This window comes from Mus caroli, chromosome 2, assembly GCF_900094665.2.
Source record: "Mus caroli chromosome 2, CAROLI_EIJ_v1.1, whole genome shotgun sequence".
NCBI classification, from domain to species: Eukaryota; Metazoa; Chordata; class Mammalia; order Rodentia; family Muridae; genus Mus; species Mus caroli.
In genome coordinates this window covers 58,805,450-58,825,904 of record NC_034571.1, presented here as the reverse complement: position 1 = coordinate 58,825,904, position 20,455 = coordinate 58,805,450, and the positions used below count along the sequence as shown (strand labels likewise).

Sequence of the window (20,455 nt, the reverse complement as noted above, 5' to 3'; positions counted from 1 at the left end):
TCCGAAGCCATCAAAACACTGGATATCATCTGGCACTTTCTCTTAGTAATATTTACATATTTTATGCAACAAATCTGCTTGTTGTCCTGTTATTTGAATATTGACACTTGGTTTCTCGTTGCATATGGTTGAGGCTGGGTGGAGAACATCTCCAAGGCACTACGGAAAGGATTTCATCTCATAGGGGCTCATGTTATGTGATGTATAAATGGATGTGTTTGCTACACTGTAGCATGTGTGCTATCGCTCTTTCAAATCATATTTTTAAAGCGACATAGCCTTAAAGTAGGTTGCAAGATTTATTATATGAAGGCCCAAGGTTAACCTATCTTTTCCCCATCTAAGTCTTTTATTTATTTATTTAGGTTTGAAAAAGACTTTTTTTATTTTTAAGAAAAAATTTAAGTCATTAAATAATTTATCCTTGTTGAGAGTTTGTCTTTATTTTATAAGCTGAATATCTTTTATTGGAAATTATTAATGATATATAATTTGCTAGCATATCATTTATAAATACAGATTTTTTTGATGGAAAATACAAAATTGAAAGCACTCATTAAATGTTACCTCCTCAATATCTTCATGTTGAAAATGCTTTCCTTAGTTTTCCATATTTGTCACAGTGGTTTGTAGATCTATCACTGGTAAGGAAACAGACCAGGCATTGTACTTTTCCCACAGTAACCCTTCTTGTTCTTTCCGGAATCAGCTAGTACTCGACTTATATACACTTGATGCTGTAAAGATCACTGGCCGTTGAATGTGGTGCATGTGAGATTGTAACTCCTCCAGGGATGAATGACCTGGGCTTTCTGTGCACTGGACATAGAGAAAATGCAGTGCAGGGAAACAGTAACCTGTGCAGTTGGATTCGAAAGGCAGTGCAGTGTGAAGTCCTGGCTTTCTGTATACTGCAGGAAACTTTTTGTTATTCTTTTGACTTATTATTCTTTTCATCTACAAATGCTGTGACCTTCATCTAGGACCATCTTACTCATTTATAAGGGCCAGCACACCGTCAGAATATGAGATAGTTTGTTTTAAAATTATTTATAATTTCACGACCGCCACAGCATAGCGTTCTAGCAAGTGCAACTTGTGTTGGGGTCCTTGTGCCTCTGAGGTCACAGGGCAATGAGGCTTCACTTGGCTTTTACTGTCTACAAACTGTATTAAGGGACAGTTTTGGGAAAATCACTGGTTTTCTGTGCAAAGACTGGCTGTTCTATTTATCTGATTTGGCACTGCTAAAAGGTACTGATGGGAGTTGTTAAAGAGAACAGATAAAATAATAGGCCTTTAGGACTTCTGTCCTCCTCCACCCCCCACCCCACCCCCCATGACCAATATATTTGCTTTAGTCTCATATTGTCTTGGGCCTGTTGTATCCCGTGAACATTTGTGATAACAGAAGCTTGATGTTTTTAGTTATGTGTACCTGGGCACATAGTTAAGAAAGTATACCCCAAGTACAGAGGAATTATTTCAGAGGGATTTATCCTAAGAGACTGGATGGTTCTTGGTCACTTTGTACCACCTCCACCCTTTCCTAAGGTCATGACAGCTAAACTTATTTAAATATATAGAAGATCCTGACCATTAAAAAATAATAAAAGCACAGCTGATTGAGTGACAGTCAGGGAAGAGGGACAAACAAAAATAATCACCTTATTATGTTAGTATCAGTATTGGTGTTCAGACATGAGGAGCTGGCACTGTAGCCACAAAACTGTACTGATAGTACTGGTAAAGGGGCAAGCTACTCTTTTGTGCAGGAGTCCTAGCTCACTGGTGTATCCTATCCCATTCAAATTGTGAATTTACTTTTTTTCTACAGGCATTGAGATATCCACTCTCCCCCTGACCTGTGGTCACTCGGTGTGGCTACTTTTCTACTTTGGTTTGTCCGTTCTCAGCAGATGGGTCAAGCAAACATTGAAATTCTTGTTTCCCAATGCAGTACTCGATAAAATGATGTGTTTCGTATTGAGATGCCCCAAACTACATCTTGAAGCCTAACAGCTTTTCACATGAAGATTGAGGCGTGATGGAAGGCCCAGCAAGTGAGAATCTGAGAGCACTTGAGGTTGGGCCATTTATTTTCAGAAGGTAGTCTTTACATCAGATCACTGCCAGGAAGGACATATCAAAAAGCTGGGGAGAAGGCACTCTTCTTTTATGTAACCCAAGACTGGGGTGGAGAAGGGGTCTTTAAAGATATTTTAGAGGAAGAAAAAAAAGAGGAACTTATTTTGAATCCCTTGCGAGACTTTGTTGTAATACTATAGAGTCCTGAGAAGAGATGCCTTGATTCTGAGTAATAATGAGTTGTTCTTTCTGTATATACTCCAATGAAAGGAGGCTGGGAAATAAGTATTTTAGCCCACACTTTAGGAATCTTCTGCATGAGGTACAGTGTAAAGCTGGAAAGTGGTAGTGGGTATCAATCCGTATTTCTTAATGTTCCATGTTTGATCTACAGTTTCTGTAACACAATTGCAATTCAGCTCCCTATTTCTTTTTAACCTTACTCCTATCTTTTATTATATGCTCATATTAAATGTTGCCTTTCAAAAATAAGTAAAGTTCAAGTCTGTTTAAATACACAGTGCTACGGTAGGATGCAGCAACTGCGATAGTTTCTTGGTTGCTACAGGATTCAACTCTGTTTTGCCCTCTTCAAATTGAAGTAAAGAATAAACACGTTTTCTCAGAGCATATACCTCAATGAAGCTAAATTATAAATCTTAATTAGGTATGATTCACTGATTTTAATCTAACCAGATAATTATTGTAAGTAGGATAAAAAAGATTGCCTTAATATTGAAGCCATTTTCATTTTAATCCCTGTTTTAAGATGAAACAAATACTGTTAAATAAACGGGCTACTATTATCCTTTTATGTTTACTAGTCAATACTTTTGAATAGGACTATGTGTCTGGAGGAATGAGGCACTGAAAGAACAGACTGACTGTTTGCAAACTTTGAATGCCTTTTTTGATAAATTTCACTGCCAGGTATTACAGGGATCTTAAGGGATCTTTTAAATAAGAGCTGCAGGTTTGCTTATCTAAATGGAATATTCTCTTGTTCATGTGCACAGATACATTTCTTTGTAAAGCTGTTGATGTCATAGATTTTTTTTGGTATTTTTATGAGTAATTAGGTTAACAGGGTTAGTTAGAAAATGTATCCTTTCCTGGAAAATGAAAAATTACATTCAAGGAGAGGGTACAAGAATAGAACATATTCATGACTGTAAGTACTTAAAATGATATTTTATGACTCATTTTTAAAGAATAATACCCAATATGTAACTTGTTAAGAATAATAGCCACATTTAGTTTTTATAGCATGTCTGTGTTAAATCTGACTCTTCTGTTCTTGAATCCCAGACCTGGAGTCAATTTTAGATCCTTCTTACAAAAGATGTGTGTCTTATGTCCTGGCCCCCACCGTCAGTCTGAGTCTTTTAAAAAAGAGATTTCATTCGTGTTTCTCAGGTGATCAGAAAGCATCGGGGAGGGAGAGCCATGTGCAGACAATTGGGACCTCAAGTGGCCCGGTTCTCACAACCTGGGGGGGGGGGGGAGAGAAGATGAGCAGTTTTGGAATTTTATATGCCCATATGGCCAAAGTTTTTTTCTGCCTTCAGGAATATTTTAAGTGCACAGTGAATACTATTAAGTTCCTTAATTAAAAATATGCTTTGAAATCAACCGATTATTGATAGAAACTTACTTATATCTGCTGAGATAGCAGACCCCTCAGAAATAGATTTAGTGTCTCATTAAAAGGACATTCTGTGCATGTGCAGAATCTCTTGAGTTTTTAAGTTATGGGTATGTCATCTCTATTGATAACATTTAAACATTAAACTGTTAGGAAATCTAAAAACAAGAGTTCTTTGTTCTGTTTTGATATTTAATGCATTACTTCATGAGTGCAGACACCAAATCAATGCTTTCTTTCTTTTCTTTCTTTCTTTTCGTTTTTTTTTCACTTTGTTTTAGCACTAAAGTAGAATTTTCTATGGGTGAATGGTTTCATACTTCTTAATTTTAAAGATACAAAGGGAATCCAGTCTTACATGTGATATAGGTTTGGGCATAAGAATGGATAAAACCCGACAGTTTTACAAACCCATAATATTTCTCTGAAATTACATCACCAAACAACTGTCACCATGTGATTCCCATGGGAGTTGTGGAGATGGGAGACTGTAAAGCACATGTATTCTCACCTAAGTACCTGCCGATAAACATTATCTATGGTTTTTGACTACTCCGCAGCTACTCTCCACTTCCTGGTAGGGCAAAGTGCTGCGGCCCATTTTGCTATCTGCATATTGCATGCTCGCCAGGGCCCTACCTATCTCAGGGAGCCTCCTACTGCTGAGCTATAATCATACCACCTACCTGTGCAAATGCACCGTGGTGAGACCTGCATTCTTTATAAACTCATCTGCAAGGCTGGTTATTACTTGGTCATCTGGAAAATCAAATTCCCCTTGATCCACTAGTATATGGATATTTAGATTATGAGGATGTAGCCTGAATTAATTAAGAGGGTACAAGGTGGTTGGGCAGTGGCAAGGCTGCCTTTGTTGTCAAGGACAAACTATCCATGAGGAATGGCAACTGGTAGAAAAGGGGGACACAGGCAAAGGAAGAAGAAATTAGAAGAAAATGTTGAGGCAAAATTTAGGGTCCTTTCTCATGTTTTTTTCCTGAAAACAGTACTGACAATTATGCGGACCCAATCCTATTATAATTATGTGTAAAAATGAGCACTTATTAGGAATTAATGACCAGTATGCTGTAATCTAAGCAAATTATCATTTCCTGTTAAGAAGTGGTAGGTTCTCTACCACATTCTGAATAATAGAATTTGTGACTATTTATATGAAAAAAAAAACTATTTCCAGTTTACCTGCACATAAGTTGAAAATGTATAAAGGTATACACGCTTTTAATGGGGGATAATTTTATTCTCAGAATTTTTTTATTTCTTTTTTTTTTTTTGCCATTGATATCTTCCATTTGCTTAGGCAGTAGTTGAAGTTATAGGAAAAGATTCACTGCCATGTATCTCTTGTATTGATTCTTTGGGATTGTTACGCGTTTTATTAGCATTCAAGGAGTCTGATCCTTGAAATATATAGGTGTGTTTGAATTTGTAAAATTTTATATATTTTTTTCTATTTGCATTACCATCATTAGTCAGAAACAAAGTTCTCACACAGGGCCTGGCATGGTGATGTGCACTGTAATTTCAATGGGGGTCCCAGTCTGAAAGTACCCTAGAATATATAGCAATTCTGTCTCAGGGTATTGAGGAGATCACAGAAAAAGAAAAAAAAAAAAGAAGAGAAAGAAAGAATCCCTCTCACAAACTTCACATATTCATAAGCCCCACTCCAATGGAGTCATGTGGATGTTTTTGATTTTGCTTATTGGGGGGGGGGGCAGGTACCTTGAAGAGGAAGTAACATACTTCCTTTTTCTGTTGTTTTTTTTTTGTGTGCTCCCAAAGTGATTTCAAATGTAGAATTAGTTGTCAGTCACTTTTACAAGCCTGGGGATTTATACATCTCATGAACTCACAAAATTTTCACGTTCTTTAGATACAGGCATAAGTTATAATTGAATACATTAATGACATACACTAGAAGTAGCTACCAACTTGCCTTGAGTCCACCACGAATAGAGAACGGTCTACCTCAGATCTTTAGGTCTTTAGGGTTGACCATGAGGAGAGAAAACACGGCAGTAAAGGCTCACAGCCTCTTGCATTTATTGCCTAGGCAAGTCATTCAACTCTGCTCACCCTCAGTTCTCTTTCTCATAAATGGAGACAGAATTCCATAACAGCCAATGACCAATGCAGGGCTGCTTCTCCATTTAATAGTGAGCTTGGGCAGCTTTGAGTCATGATAAGGACTCTGAGACTCTCCGTGAAGTTGTCTTGAAAGCAGTGAAGGAAACCAAAGGACCATTTATTGCCTGGTTGAGCCTTTATAGTTACTAAGTGTCAGGTATTCCAATATGTTGGGAAACAATAAGTATTAATTAGCTAATGCATATCCTCTGTACGAAACTGAAAGTCAGATTGGCTCATTCAGTGGCTATAGGAACCATCAATCTTAATCAGATTGAAAGTTATATCCTCATGAAATGATAACTACTCTCAGTATGTATCATACACCAACTCTGCTTAGGACAGATTTGGACACTTCCTTCATTTTCCTTAAACACACTAAAAAATGTTTTGTTTGGATTTGGTGATCCAGCTCCGTCGGTAATGTACTTGCAAAGAGGGTGTGGGGACCTGGATTCAGATCCACAGCCTCCATGGAAAAGTCTGATTTGTTTATTCCTATCCTTGTGCCAAGGAGGTGGAGGCAAGAGCAGTCTCCTGGCTCATTGGTCAGCAGTCTTAAATGAATCAGGAAGTGTCAGTTCCAATGAAAGCCAAGTTTTCAAAAAGGATAAAGAGGGGACAATTGAAGAAGATGCTTGATGTCTGTATGTGGCCTCCAGGAGGCTCCTAAATACAGACAACCCTGTCACACACCACACAAACATGCGCACGCGCACACACACACACACACAATTTTCTTTGATCATTAAAATTATCTTTTCACACTGAGTATCACTGCTCATTGTGTTTTTTTCCATTAGGGAACTCTAAATTCTTATAAGCAGGCACGTCAAATTCAGTTTTCATTTCCTTAGCACGCATACACAATACATGAACTGTATAGGTGTCTGGTAAACATCTCGTGATTTGAACTTGTCACAGCCATGGAGACTGACATCTTGTTACTCATTCACTAATCTTTCTTTTAAAAATAAGATGTTAGATTAAAAAAATGGTGGAGGATATAAAAATTGTATACTCCAATTTAAACAATAAAATTTCATTTATTTATTTTCAAATTGGTGTACAAAGTAATGTGTCTCATATGATAGTTTATGTCTGCATTATTTTTCTTGGCTTCAGTTTCTTAGCCAAAAGCCATATTTTTTTCCTGTGTTCTCTACATACTACATAATTACCAAACAGAGGAGACATAACCCTGAAAATAGTTCTGTAATTATACACGTGAAGAGAAGCTTACAACCAATTCTGGGGAGGAAACGTTTAGATTATCCCATTAGAACCACATCCTGATGCTACCTTTAAAATCCCACAAAACATAGTTCTCTTCACTACTTTGATTAAAGGCTAGTAGCATCTCTCCCTTTTTTAATGTTGTGTGTGTGTGTGTGTGTGTGTGTGTGTGAATTTGGAGTCAGAAATTTTGAGGGAACAGAACGATAAAATATTAGAATTTGGGACTTTCTGTAAGCTTTGGGCCACCCTAGGTTTTCCAGCCTTTGGTTGAGCAAAGGAGATCATCAAAACCCTAGAGGTTAGTTTCTTGTTTCTCTTTCGTCTGCTTACTATAGGGTATAAATTTGTGTCCTTACTCAGAGCTTCATACTGTGGGGATATGACAGTACCCGGGCGCTAAGGTGTGAGAAGCTAACTGGCTGACCTGGTCTTGGTATGCTGATTTTAACTTGCAGCCAATCTGTAGTTTGTAAATGTCTTCGGTTAACATTTTCATTGGTGCTGTTTTTGTTCTGTTTAATGTCTGACAGTATTAATTTATTTTGCACTAAACACTGGGCTGCAAAGAATTTAGCTGCAAGTCCACCCATTGACCTCTCTCTTCCAGTGGCTCAAATGCTTTACCAGTTGAGCATGTGTGTTTGGAGCCAGCTTCATTCTAAGTCTGCTTACTAGTCTCATAGCAAATGAAATTACAATTTTTTCTAACGGAATTTCAACTTAACTGAATAGTGAAATTGTAATGGATCAGTAAATTTGTACTTTTAGAACAAAAACAAAAGATGTACTAGAGAGGAGTACTTGTTCACCTTGCTCCAGAAAAGAGCCCATTAAAAGAGAACAAAATCTACTTTATTGTCATTCTTTGAAATACACATCTTTAAAAGAAGCCTGTACCTTTTCTGAAAACTCACTCTGTCTCTTCTAACTTGGGCTTTTCAGAGATGAAGAGTTCCAGACGCTAGCTTAACACTTCATGTTGAAATCTGGAGGGGTCTCATGTACTCTAGGTGGAAGAAAATGTCTGCAGTGTAGCTGCTGAACCTGGATTATTATAAAGCAGTGGCACTGAGTGACAGAGGACAAATGTTGCTTCGTTAATTGCATTGCAAACACAGAACCTTCAGCAAACGGGTTTTACAATAAAGGACAGTACTTTATTGGGAGAGTCAAAAGGACTGTGAAACATTGTGATCAAAGTGGCAATACTGTTTCCACAGTTGGTCAGCTGTGGTGTGCTATTTCCTTAACTCGGTTCTGCTGGCTTTCTGGAACCACTCAATAAATTTTAAGCCAGTTAAAACTTGCTAAAATAGACATTCAAATCTACCAGATATTAAAGATTGAGTTGTAAAGGTTTGTGATGGTAGCTGGCCAATATGCAAACTAAATCAAGGAAAGGTTTAAGAAGGCTGGCTTCTGCTTCTGCTTGATTTATAAACAGGGAGTTAAGGGCTTCTAAATGAAGTGAATAAGCATCCACACAAAATCTTTGCTCCTAAAATGCTACCCATTTTTCCTTTAGAGTTTTAATAGGGGGAAGTTGAAAGATGCTGCTGAGAGGGTCCTGTTATAAGTCAGTGACCACAAAATGTGAGCCTGACTCATTCGTCAATGGTTTATTTTAATTTTAGCCACGATTCAAACTATTAACCTCTGTTTTCTAGTGTTTTGGGGAGTCATTTTCTTTCTCAAGTATTCTTACTATTCATACAACAAATAACATTATAAAATGTTATGTTTTAGACATGGAAATGTTGAAGAATGTGATACTGAATTTGCCTTAAAATCTGACATAAAGCATAGTTATGTCATAACTGTGTGTGTGTGTGTGTGTGTGTGTGTGTGTGTGTGTGTGTGTATGCCTGAATGTCTTCTGCAGAGAAACCTGTAATATATGTCAACACTGAACACTCCTTCATTCTGAGTCAGCAGCCAGCTGGTAACTTCATGCAGATATCATCTGAGTGAACCAATTTAAATCTCCTCTCGTTCTTGTCTAAGTGGCTCATGCCTTTCCCTGATGTGGTACCTCTCTGTCCCTTGGGAGTTAGGTTTGGAATGACATTCATTTGAAGTCTCGGTAAGCAAGATTTATGAGAAATAAAAACCGAAACTGACAATGGACATTAAGAAACCATTTAAGATAGGTTAAATATGTATGTTAGGGAAATGCTCTATGACAGAGCTACATCCCCAGTCCCAAGGATGCTTTTTAATTGATACTGTTATTGAGAATCAATCAAACAAACAACAATTCTATGTACGTGATCTTCTCCTAACGCTTACTTGCTCTGAATGGATGGCCACATTCATATACATACCATGCATGGCCCTACTGTAGTCATATTTTGTAGTCATTAACTTATCTTTTGGTGCCAGTCTTTGCCCAGGGCTTAGTTTAGCCATGCATACGTCCTTGAAGAAATGTAACATCTTTCACAAGATTTTGTCCCAGTGAAATCAGATACCAGTTTTTATTGCAGAACCAAGCCTGCAAATGTTTGTCTTTAGAGACAGTTTTAATAGAGAGAATAAGGTGTAAATCATTTAAGCAATTACCTGTACTGCGTGGTTGCAGGGCTTGGATTGTCCTGGAGCCTCAGATGTTTCCAGATTCTAATAATAACCCAGACCAGATATTTACAGCTTAATTTTCTGTGCATGTGCACTTGTCCAGAATGGCTCCCATTTTCTGTTAGGAATCTGGGCTACTTAGAAGCCAAAAGAAAAATTAAAAGAAAAATTAAAAAGTGATTTTATTGTTAAGGATGACAAACATGGATTTTTTTTTTAATGTTGCCTCTAGAAACTGTGACAACTTGAAACCTGAAAATGCTAAATTCTAGACTATCATCTTTACACATAGAACTAAGATAAATTTTTCAAATAGCATTTCCCATTATGGAGTGGGAGAGCCACAGAGTTGTATTTAACTGTGAAATCCTACACAATCTAAGGGATTCTGTATTTTGTTTATAGTGCATCTTCTGGCACTGGTTGAATTATCACACAGGCTGCTAGTTTTCTTTGCATCACTACCTCAGAGTTTTTCTTCTTTCTAGAAACTAAACAAATTGAAAATAATGATTGGTTGGCCATCTGCTGTGCAGAGATTTCACAGATAGCAGTTAACTCTATTTTATAAAACAAGACCAAATGAGTGAGTTATACTGTTACCAGCAAATAGCAAGCAGCAGAGTAATTCCCTTGAACAAAGTGGGGAGACAGGGAGACAGCATTTCATTATGGGGAATCAGTTGAATGTGCTTTGAGGCTGGGTATTAACAAATATTTACAGCTTTACAGCTCTCTCTGTGTCTCTCTCTCATTCTCTCTGTCTCTCTCTGTTTCTGACTTTGACTCTCTTTTTCTCTCTGTCTCGTTCTCACTCACTCTTTCTCTCTCTTGTGTGTGTGTGTGTGTGTATCACATATGTGATGAACACCATTGTTTCCATTCTCAGCCTTACAACTTTAGTCTAGACAATAGAGTGTGTATATGTAAACTAATCAATGCAGTCACATCATGAAAATCTTTTTGTTTAAGAATTAAAGTTACACTTCATAAAGTTGGGCAGAGACTAGACTCGGGGGAAGTATGGAGGCTGCAGCTTAGAACCATTGTCTTCTCAGTGGAGTGGGTGTTAATGACTGGTGGTTAGCCAGTGTAACTTGAAATCATTTTCTCATCTAAGTCTCTGCCCCCAAAACTACCTTAACTGGAAACCGGATTGAGCATATGTCAAAAAGAGGTTGACAGGATATGAATATTCATATAGTTGCTCTTGAAGTGTGAGTACTCTCTGTAGCACACACAAAATAGACAGAGGTAAGAGGCTGTAAAGACTGGATTCAGACACACCAGGTAAAAGGATGGATTTTATAGTTAATTTTACAGTTATCCACATTGTTTATGCTCAGCCAGTCTCTGTGTTCTATACATATGTTGATTAGATCAATATACTTGCATACTCAAAGCGTTTATCTCTTCTCTTTCTAACTTTCACTTATTTGATACTGTGATTTTGCCATACAGCAAGAAAAGTTGTTTGAAACGGGCACTATATTGAGTTCAAAGGACCCATACAGTTCATAAATTCTCTGGTGTCTACTGGATTTTTCATCAGGGAGACTTCCAATAAAAATGATCTATTTTAGAAATAATATTGTTTAGTAGGTTGAAATGTGGTGTAATAAAATTAGACCTTCAGTCTTCTAAAGTTACTACTTAGATGGCACCCTTGGGATGGTAAAATGGCTGTATAAGCAGATGAATCAGACGGCCCCACTGATGGGTACATTTGTCAGTCTCTGTTACAGATATAATATATTCTTATATCTGTAATCCTGACACTGTTACATCCAAATGAAATCAACATGAGGTTGTCATCTTTAAGCAAATATGTTAAGTGTTGTCTTTTGTGCTTTGGATTTGAAAGAAAGGGGCCCAGGGGAGGCAGCATCATGCAAATGGAACAAATCCCATTTCTTCTGAGCTGTGCTGTCTCTCCCCTCCATGGCAGCTGGCTGTGTTATCTTTGTGTGTTTCTCTGAGTGCTGACAATCCTTTCAGTGATCTAAGTTAGGGCACATTAGAAAGTGGAAGCAGCTGTCTGTCGCTATACTGAGAGACGTGTTTGCTCTACTGCAAAGATGAAGGACCATGAATCCCTGACACACTCTCCCCCCTCCTCCCTCCCCCAACCCCCTCCCCCCTCGTACTTTCCAACATGATCAACATTCAGACGCACAGATTGTCTGCTTGGACAGTTTTTTGTTCTGACTGACAGCATCTGGCATAGACAAATTTAAAAATACATAGCATTCCATGCTTGGGCTCAGAGCATCCCTTCTTTATTAATCTTCTCATTTAAACCATTCATTTACATTTCAAGAAAGGTTACAGCTTGATATGGTTGAAATGTTGATTTTTTTTTTCTTTAAATGAATAATAACCTTCTAATGAAATGTCTTGAATGAGCACCAAACAGCTAGTGTTCATTAAAAATTACACCCGATTAACAGGGCCTTGAGAGCCTGAGAGGAAAGGGATTTCTTATTGTTTTAATCCACAGTGCAGCCCAGTGTTTACCTTTCTGGCACAAAGCGAGTAGAAATAATGCCTGTTTTGCAACACTTCTGATATCGAACATAACTATGATATCGCCCTTAAGCCCACAAAACCCTTGGCCTTGTTTAATCAGCTTTTTCTCCTCCCTCTTAGAACCCCCAGAGGTGTTTTTAAGCATTTTTTAAAAACATTATCAAAATATACCCTTCTCAAATCCTTTCTTTCCTTGTCCCACCCCTTCCCTCTAATACTATGTCTCTAACTCCTGAATTTTTTTTAGGGGGGAGGGTATGTTTTCATGCGGAGAATTGGAGACCACTTAGATGAAATCCTCTCCCTGGCCTCAGGAGAGCAGAGATGCATCTGTTTGTTTGCATTACTTAGTAATAAGACACACCACTGTAGAACTCTTTCTATGATCCCCAGACCCCTGCCCACATCACAGACCCCGTCCATTCACACTCCCTCAGCAGTCTCAGTACATGCCTCTCTAAAACACCTGTAAAATTAGCGTGAATATTGGGCACATTGGTCACCCTGCAGACAAGGAGGCCAGGAGTGGGGCAGCTTGGGTAAAAGAAACTCTTCCTTTTATCACACAGGTTGGGTTTTTCCTATCACTGCAGATTTCTGCTGTAGCCAGTCAAGGCTGAGTGTGACTATGGTAGCTGTAAGGGCTATTTGCAGGGAATGGTGATACAGAGTTACAGTCCAAGATAAACACATTTATTCAAGTACTGGGTTGTGCTTATGCAAAGCAAATGGGTAACAAGGAAACCATGAACTTCAGGAGAGCTTAATAAACAATTGTAAGTAGTTGGAGGGATTTTTTTTTTTAAAAAACCACATGTAAGAGGTTATTTTCTGTACGATGAATTTTTGACCAATTTCATAAAACAATAGGAGTTGAATAATGATGAAGAGAGATTCTAGTTATGCATCAAAGCATGTTTACATTAGTTTATATTGTAAAAAATGGCATGCTTTCTCCATGAAATGTGTGTATACACAGACAGACAGACAGACACACACACAAACATATTTCTTAATTTTTCTTAATTGTTATTATGAACTCTTTTATTCTTGAGAACTTACTTTACTTAAACTAAGTGTGTCATGAAAATCAGTATGTCTAGCTTTACCTAGCCTGCCATTTAGTAAAGTCCTTCCATGTCTATAAATTTAAAGTAGACAATATTTGGCCGTGTCTATCTCTCTCTTTTTTTCTCTCTTTGTTCTTATTCTTTTGATTGCTTCCCCCACCATATAACAGTGATAAGAAATGAAATCTGAGTAGATAAGGGCCAGTGTTTTGACTGCTAATAAATGTTTTACAACCCACATTTTAAATATAAATTACTTCTTCTTTTCCTTTTTTTTTTTTAATGAACACCTTTGAAAGGTTGTGCCAGTGTGTATCTGTAAGCAAACTGGGGATGTGTTAGAGTACACAATTCCCTGGAGGAGGAAGCCAGGTTTAGCAGGGATGCTTTTAATCTGGACTTGTAGAGGATTCAGGAGCATCCACAGATCTGCTCCAGTAATTACCATACCCCAAGTGGCACTGGGAGAGACATTTGCCTAAAAACTTGATGTCTTCATTACACTGTTTACATTTTAATTAGAAACATGAAAATTACTGATTCATACAGACAACTATAGTTTAAGTGGTTTCGTTCACCATCCAATAAATCATAAAAAAAATCCCTACAGTTGGCATAAATAGTTTACTAGGAATCATTCATGGGAATAATGTGTTGGCACTATAAGCTGCTTAAAATATGTTTTTATTTTACCAGAGGTAGAATTTGCATATAAATTAGAGAATGGCATTTTAAGTTGACAGTCATTTATGCAGAATACCACCCACATGCAAATACATGTATGGGTGCATGCCTATTCTTACTTTGAGTTTATAGGTTTTCCGGTATTGTGGCTACAGACAAGCACTCAACACAGCCTACGAGTTTAAAAACTGCATGGTGTCTTCATGGAAAGTCCTTTCCGAAGGCTGGTGGCTGCTCTAAATATGGATAGACACAAATACAACTTTTGTGTGCTGAGCAGTATGATCTTGCAAGAGGGACCGTGTTTATTTCTGGGTGTCTGGGAATGGAGTTGCTGGTCCACTTGCTCATCTGTGCCTCTCTGCTTGCTCCTCCTCTCACTTCTGCATAGCCTGTCACTACTGTTGTTCTAGAACCTGCTCTCTCTTAGGACTGTGCCTGGACTGAAGCAAGGTGGCTGTCAGAGCCCATCCCTGAGTCAACAGCACAGCTATTGCTTGACTTCTGTGACAGTAGCTCTCAGCCAGTTTTTCCATCCCCAGGGAACAGGTGACCTCTTCATCAGCAAGGAGGAATGGCCCTTCCATGTGGCATGTTTCAAATCCTGGATCTCTCCGCACAGTGTCTGAGTTCGAATCCTGCCCCCCCCCCCCAGAGCTGGAGTACTGAGGCACTCTAAGAGCCCACATGTAGGTTTTTCCTCATAACTGCAGACTCCTGCCCTTCCTTCTCTTCCCTCCCTACCCTAAACCCTTTACCATGCAAAAATGAATCCAGACTAACCTCAGACATTAAAAGCCATTTTCCTTTGCTCTATCTTTGTTAGAAAGTTATTGGTCATGGATGAAGAAGGCTCTGTGATTATTTTTTGTTTGTTTATTGCTGCTTGGCTGAGTAACAGCACCCAGTGAGCGAACACATACATTATTGCACTGGAAAATTCACATTTTCAGCCTGGTTTATTTTTCATCTTAGACCCATGAGCCATGAGTGAAAATGAATTTCCAAAGGATGAGATAGGAAGCCCGTCGGTAGGAGTCCACTGGAAATGCCAGAGTAATCACTGTTTAATCATCTGACTGTAAACAGGTAACTTGGGCTACCTGCATGGAGCGATTTCTTGGGATCGAAGGGCATAAGAACAATCCTCAGACACATCCACGGACAGGAAACATCATTTCACTTGGATATCTTCTGAGTTGTCTTTTCAAAGGTGGAGGCCTCTTCCAAAGCTTGAAGATGCTAAGGAGTGGCTTTCTGTTCATTTTTGTGTGTTTTAGATTTTAATGGAAAGTCACTGAGATCCTTTCCATGGTAACAGAAGGAATAGGGTCTGTCTAGATAAGCAGACTAGGGCGTCTGAAAGAGTTATTAGTGTTGAGTAGGCAGAGTTCCTAAGCAGGTCTACTAGGCGAACAGTAAGCCCATGGGCACCTGCACCTTGCTTTTGCTTGCATTGCTTCTTTGGGGGCGGTATAAGAGCTCGCAGGGCCCTTATTAGTTCTCTGTACCTCCTAGATGAGATTAGACACAATAGTGGACATCTGTACGAACAGAAACATGCTGCTCACTTGTACACACAGCAAGATTCTCAGAATTCTGTGCAGCCTGGGAAATCCTGTCTGCTTTATGCAGGGTGGCCCGGAACAGTTGTGTAGTGAGGGAGTGCTGGCTGCTGGCCAGACATTGACTAGGAAATCTTGGGTACCTGAGAGCTTATCAGTTCTTTTGCTTTGTAAAAGAAAAAAAAAACAGTGATGAAAATGTTGGTAAACTGCCATGAAGGTTTAAGCCTGCTGGAACAAGGAGCCGTGTAATCAGATTGGAAAATGGAGCTGGAAGATCTCTGCATGAAGAGGAGCCGTCTGTGGACCCCGTGAGCCTCTGTGTGAGTGCCCGAGCTGACCATTTTGTTAGCAAATCAGCTTGTTTGTTACTGCAGAAGGGTGGTAAGGACTGGAGCTTGTGATGGTATGTAACGGAGGGAGAGAGAGAACTCTTGCATGGCACAATCTAATCAGCTTGCAATTAGCTCAGGCCCTACAGTCGCCTTCCTAATTTCCCTCCCCACCCCCTTTGTGGTAATGCTGTGTACTTTAAACAATTAAGTGAGGGAAAGAATCCTTCAAGCAAATCAAAGCCGCCCTTTAATTTCATCACCCTGATGAAAAAGTATCAGGTGGTCCACTGGTCTTCATAAGGAGCTAGAAAATCTCTGGCTCACTGTAGCTTAGAGCTCTTCCCAGCTGACGTTTAGGGTAATCTTTCAGTGCTCTTGGCATGGTGGGTGAGAAAATGGTACATCATTTTGACTAGAATGGAAGTTAAAATCGATGTGAATCTGGATTGAAAAACCTTTTGGCTTGTAGATCGCGTATTTGTTTTCTGCTTTCAGTAACCAGAGGCAGGCTATGTACACGTGTGTGTTAAGGACTGCGGTCTGCGTCTGCTAAATATAAAATCATCTGCACTGCTGTTTACTCAAGCATCTCTGCACAGAACCTCCTGAAGCTCTGATGACATAGCCACTTGTCCACATAATGCTACCATGTCTCCCTTACCAATCAGGACTTGCTAAGGTTGAAAAGAACAAGGCTATCATTGCTGACCATGTGTGTTGCTAGTTAATCCCTTAAAATAAAATTCAGATCCTCCATGGGGGAGGAGAGAAGAACAGAGCACTGGATTTGCGATATCAGCTCAAGAGTTTTACATTTCCCTCCTTCAAGGACAGTAACTGTGACGCTGCTTAAGCAAGGCACCCATTTACTGAAACAAAACAAACCATCTTGAAAACAAAAACAAACAGACCCACAGTTTTCTGGCACTGCCTCTCTGTTCGTTCTCTTCCTAAAAGCGTTTGTCAATGTGCATGAACCCCTCTGACCAGTTAGATTTATTGCACGTTCCTCTGTCGGGAGGTAGAAACAGCCAGCCTTTTACCAGTGTTTAATGAGCTTGAAGAGCTGTTAGGACTGGCTTGCAGTGGCTCTTGGAGAGTGCACTGGAATGTTTCAGGCAGTTTACCTCTGAAATTTAGTCAATTCTTTTCTGAAAGTTGAATGTAGTCATGATAGAAGCCTAGTGATCATAATTTTATTTGATTACAAGGGTGTCATTGTCTGCAACATAGTAATTTATTTTTTCTTCTTAGAAAAAATATTGAACTCTCTTCAATTTGATTTTCGAAAAGAAGCAGAAACTTGGAACTTATAGCCAACGTCTTTGCATTCAGCATTTTCTCCTCTGGCAAACAATTACCAGGTTTAATTGTTCATGTGTTACTACTCGGGCTTGGACTGGATAACATGTATTAGTTAGTATGTGTTTGGTCAGTTGTCTTACAGTTTGCATTTGACAAACTCAGTTTTCACTTGATGGCGAATAGGAGTGGATAATGAGAAGTGCATTTCAAGTTAGATAAGCAGCTAAGTTTGCCTGGGGGTTTGCTTGAGATTCTGCACGGTGTCCTTTTCTTGTGCTTTGAATTTTTTTTTGTTGTTGTGTTCTTGTTGTTGTTGTTTGTTTTTTAATTAGAACGAAGATTAAAGAAATATATATCACCTGCACACGCCCTATGCTGTGAAACTTCACTTTATATCCTTCTAGGACAAATTCCATTAGATATGCAGTGACTGTGCTCTGGATTGTAAATCTTACCATTTAATGGTAATTCAGTGAGCAGTTATTGCTTCAGTGGCCTTTTTTTTTCCTTTCTCTTTTTGTCCCATCTCACATGTGAAATACAGTTACCCTTTCCAAGTGTCACATCTGTGGAATTCAGCTTTGTTACTTTGTGGCTGTTCCTGCTGCACTGGTCTCTAGTTTTAAAACGAGTCTGGCTCTGAAGTTACCATGCCGGGTTGATGAGTCGGAGGTTTTTGGTTTTATGTGTGGACAGGATCTGGGAGTGAGTGGGCATCATTAAATGGGAGTGCAGGGAAAGACAGACAGACAGACAGACACAGAGAAAGAGACAGTCAGAGATAGGAGAGAGAGAGAGAGAGAGAGAGAGAGAGAGAGAGAGAGAGAATAGAGTAGAGAGCCTGACTATCAACAAAACCAGGAACATTAGTCTCAGTCTAGCAGATTAATATCTTTTTCTAAATAAGCATTTTCTCTAACCTTATTCTCAATCTGATGACCAGTTTTCCATGACAGATTGAGTCCTGCATTTGAGTCCTTGGAAACAGCGATGGCCTCTGATTGGTACAGGTCTCTCTGCCTTGCTTACACTGTTAATATTCTTATCCTTTTTAGACAGTTAGAATTTTTTTATAGAAACAATATATACATTCATAAAGAAATTATAAAGGGACTCTTCTCCTGCAGATAATGAGTTCTCTTAAGGAACTGCAGGTTACACAGCCCACAAATGAGCTCTAAGTGGGGGGATTTAAAGTCCTGCTATAGCATTTAATTTCTTGAGGGAAGGAGTTCAGTTGAAGGTTAGCCTGTTATTGTGGTAACTACTAGCGGGTCTGTGCTTCTGCCAACAGAACTGCACAAAAGGCAGTCGTTTTTATTTAACATGTAGGGAGGTATTAATCATGGCAGTATTTTCCTCAAAAAATTTATCTTATCATATTCATTGTTTCACTAACCATGACAATAATAGGTGGTTAATTACCCAATAAGAACCATTTATGGATTCCATTTGTCCTACATGTGGACAAACGGTATTGATTTTGTACTTGGATGCAACACGAAATTGTATTAGACACAATTAGTAATCCAAAGCTCGTAAGATCTACATTTGTTACAGTAACTGGGCTTGCGTGGAACAGCAGCCCTGCCTTTAGTCCAGGTGACATCAGTGTTGTGGTGATTAAAAAAAAAAATTGGTCTTTCCCCCATATTGTGTTTGCAAGTTCATGTGTATAGATTTTAGTTTTAGTGAAGCAATAAAGTGTTCCATGAAGTGAAAAAAGATTGAAATGGATGTTTAGTTGTATCCAGAAAAGCCAGTGTATGCAGGTGAACACAGACCACAGACTTGGTGTGATATTGTAATTGAGGGTTTTTTTTTTTAAGCCTCCACTAGGAGTCTTTATTTTAACATTGACCAATTGACCAAGTCATTAATTTGAGTGAGTATGGGGCTCATGCAAGATAAAATCTTAGGCTGCATTTTGGTGAGCCCTCTGTCAAGTGACAAGTAGGAGCTCTAAGTCCTGAAGGTGTCCTAATTTAAGCACTGTGGTTTTTGTTTGTCTGACTTACTTATTTATTTAATTTTATTTATATTTTATGGCTCTGTTTAACAACCTTTCATTTAACTGACGACAGTGGCAGAGTCTTGCAAAAATCCAAACTCCAGCCCACAACATGCTTCTTCTTGCTGTGCCAGACACATTTCTGACTGCATTTGGCACGTGGGAAACCATAATTAGAGAGCATTCTCTTGTTGGTCAGCACATTAATTGCCCGTGATCTGCAGCTCTGTTCAAATTTGTGTCTCGTGGAGGAAGGTCATTTAGCCATGCCCAAACAAAAGGAGAAATAAACTGAAGTCTGACAGGTAGCTAGCCACTAGGTCTTCATAATTTCACAAGGATATATTGCATCCTCACTAGATTTGACATTGTGTTTTTAAGAATAGTAGGTCTCAGACAAGAAATTTCTCTTTTGCAGAGGAATGAGGGTGAGCATATTGTTCACTGCCACCCCGAGGAAAGGATCTTGTTGATTGATGTGAGGGTATTGAGTTTGCCTAGCACTATTGATACCTCTTGGAACACCAATGGCTTCTACTTTAGCACAGTAATTTTAATGTTTGTTTAGAGGGTCCAAAACTTCAGGGCAAGGACCTTTCCATTAGCCAGAGGATACAGTATCATTCTTACATAGTGAACCTTTGTATTATTATTTCTCTTCTGGGCCATAACATACAGTGTATGTGCGTAATTAGAAAACAGGGACAAACACTAGAAGTGTGTTATTTTTACCCTAAGCTACAAAGATGTGACCAGAAAAGAATTTACTGACTTGACCATTTAAGAACACTGCTATATTCATTGTTTCTTCTCTCTCTCTCTTTTTTTTTCTACTAGATATGAGAGGAATAGCAAACTTTCATTGTGGAAATGCATTTGCTTATTTTGCTTTGGAGAGGTTAGGCAGAGGCTAGTAGGCAGGTATTCTCTGGTAATTCAATCTGAGGTCTTGTACGTAGTCTGTGTGTGGGATCTCATAGCAGATTATGCCTTGGGTCTGTGAGCTGAGTGGGTGATGCATGGGATAGTTTGTAAGGTAGGACCACAGTTCAAAAGTGAGCAAGAAATATACATACTGTGGGCAATTGCAATACTTTTGTTTTTCCCCAGCAAAGTGAAAATCAGGTTTGCAGGATTCTCTGGTCTAGACTCTAGGTCCCTGGGGATTCCTTTGTGTTCTCATGAAATGAAGTCTTTTGTACTTTCTAGTTAAGTGCAGACAAACCACTTATTTACTGTATAATGTGAGCATAGATACA

At 38.8% G+C, this 20,455-nt stretch overlaps 1 protein-coding gene across 6 annotated transcripts in view; it reads left to right on the top strand.

The window, feature by feature from the left end:
• Positions 1 to 20,455, top strand: part of Fign (fidgetin, microtubule severing factor) — a 123,895-nt gene that overhangs the window by 6,095 nt on the left and 97,345 nt on the right. The window contains exon 1 of one of the 6 annotated variants that reach the window (XM_029474386.1): positions 12,723 to 15,868. The exons of the other annotated variants lie outside the window; for them this stretch is intronic. The gene's annotated coding sequence lies outside the window, so the exon portion shown is untranslated. Of the gene's footprint in view, positions 1 to 12,722; positions 15,869 to 20,455 lie in introns of those variants that run through there. 6 annotated transcript variants of the gene reach the window in all.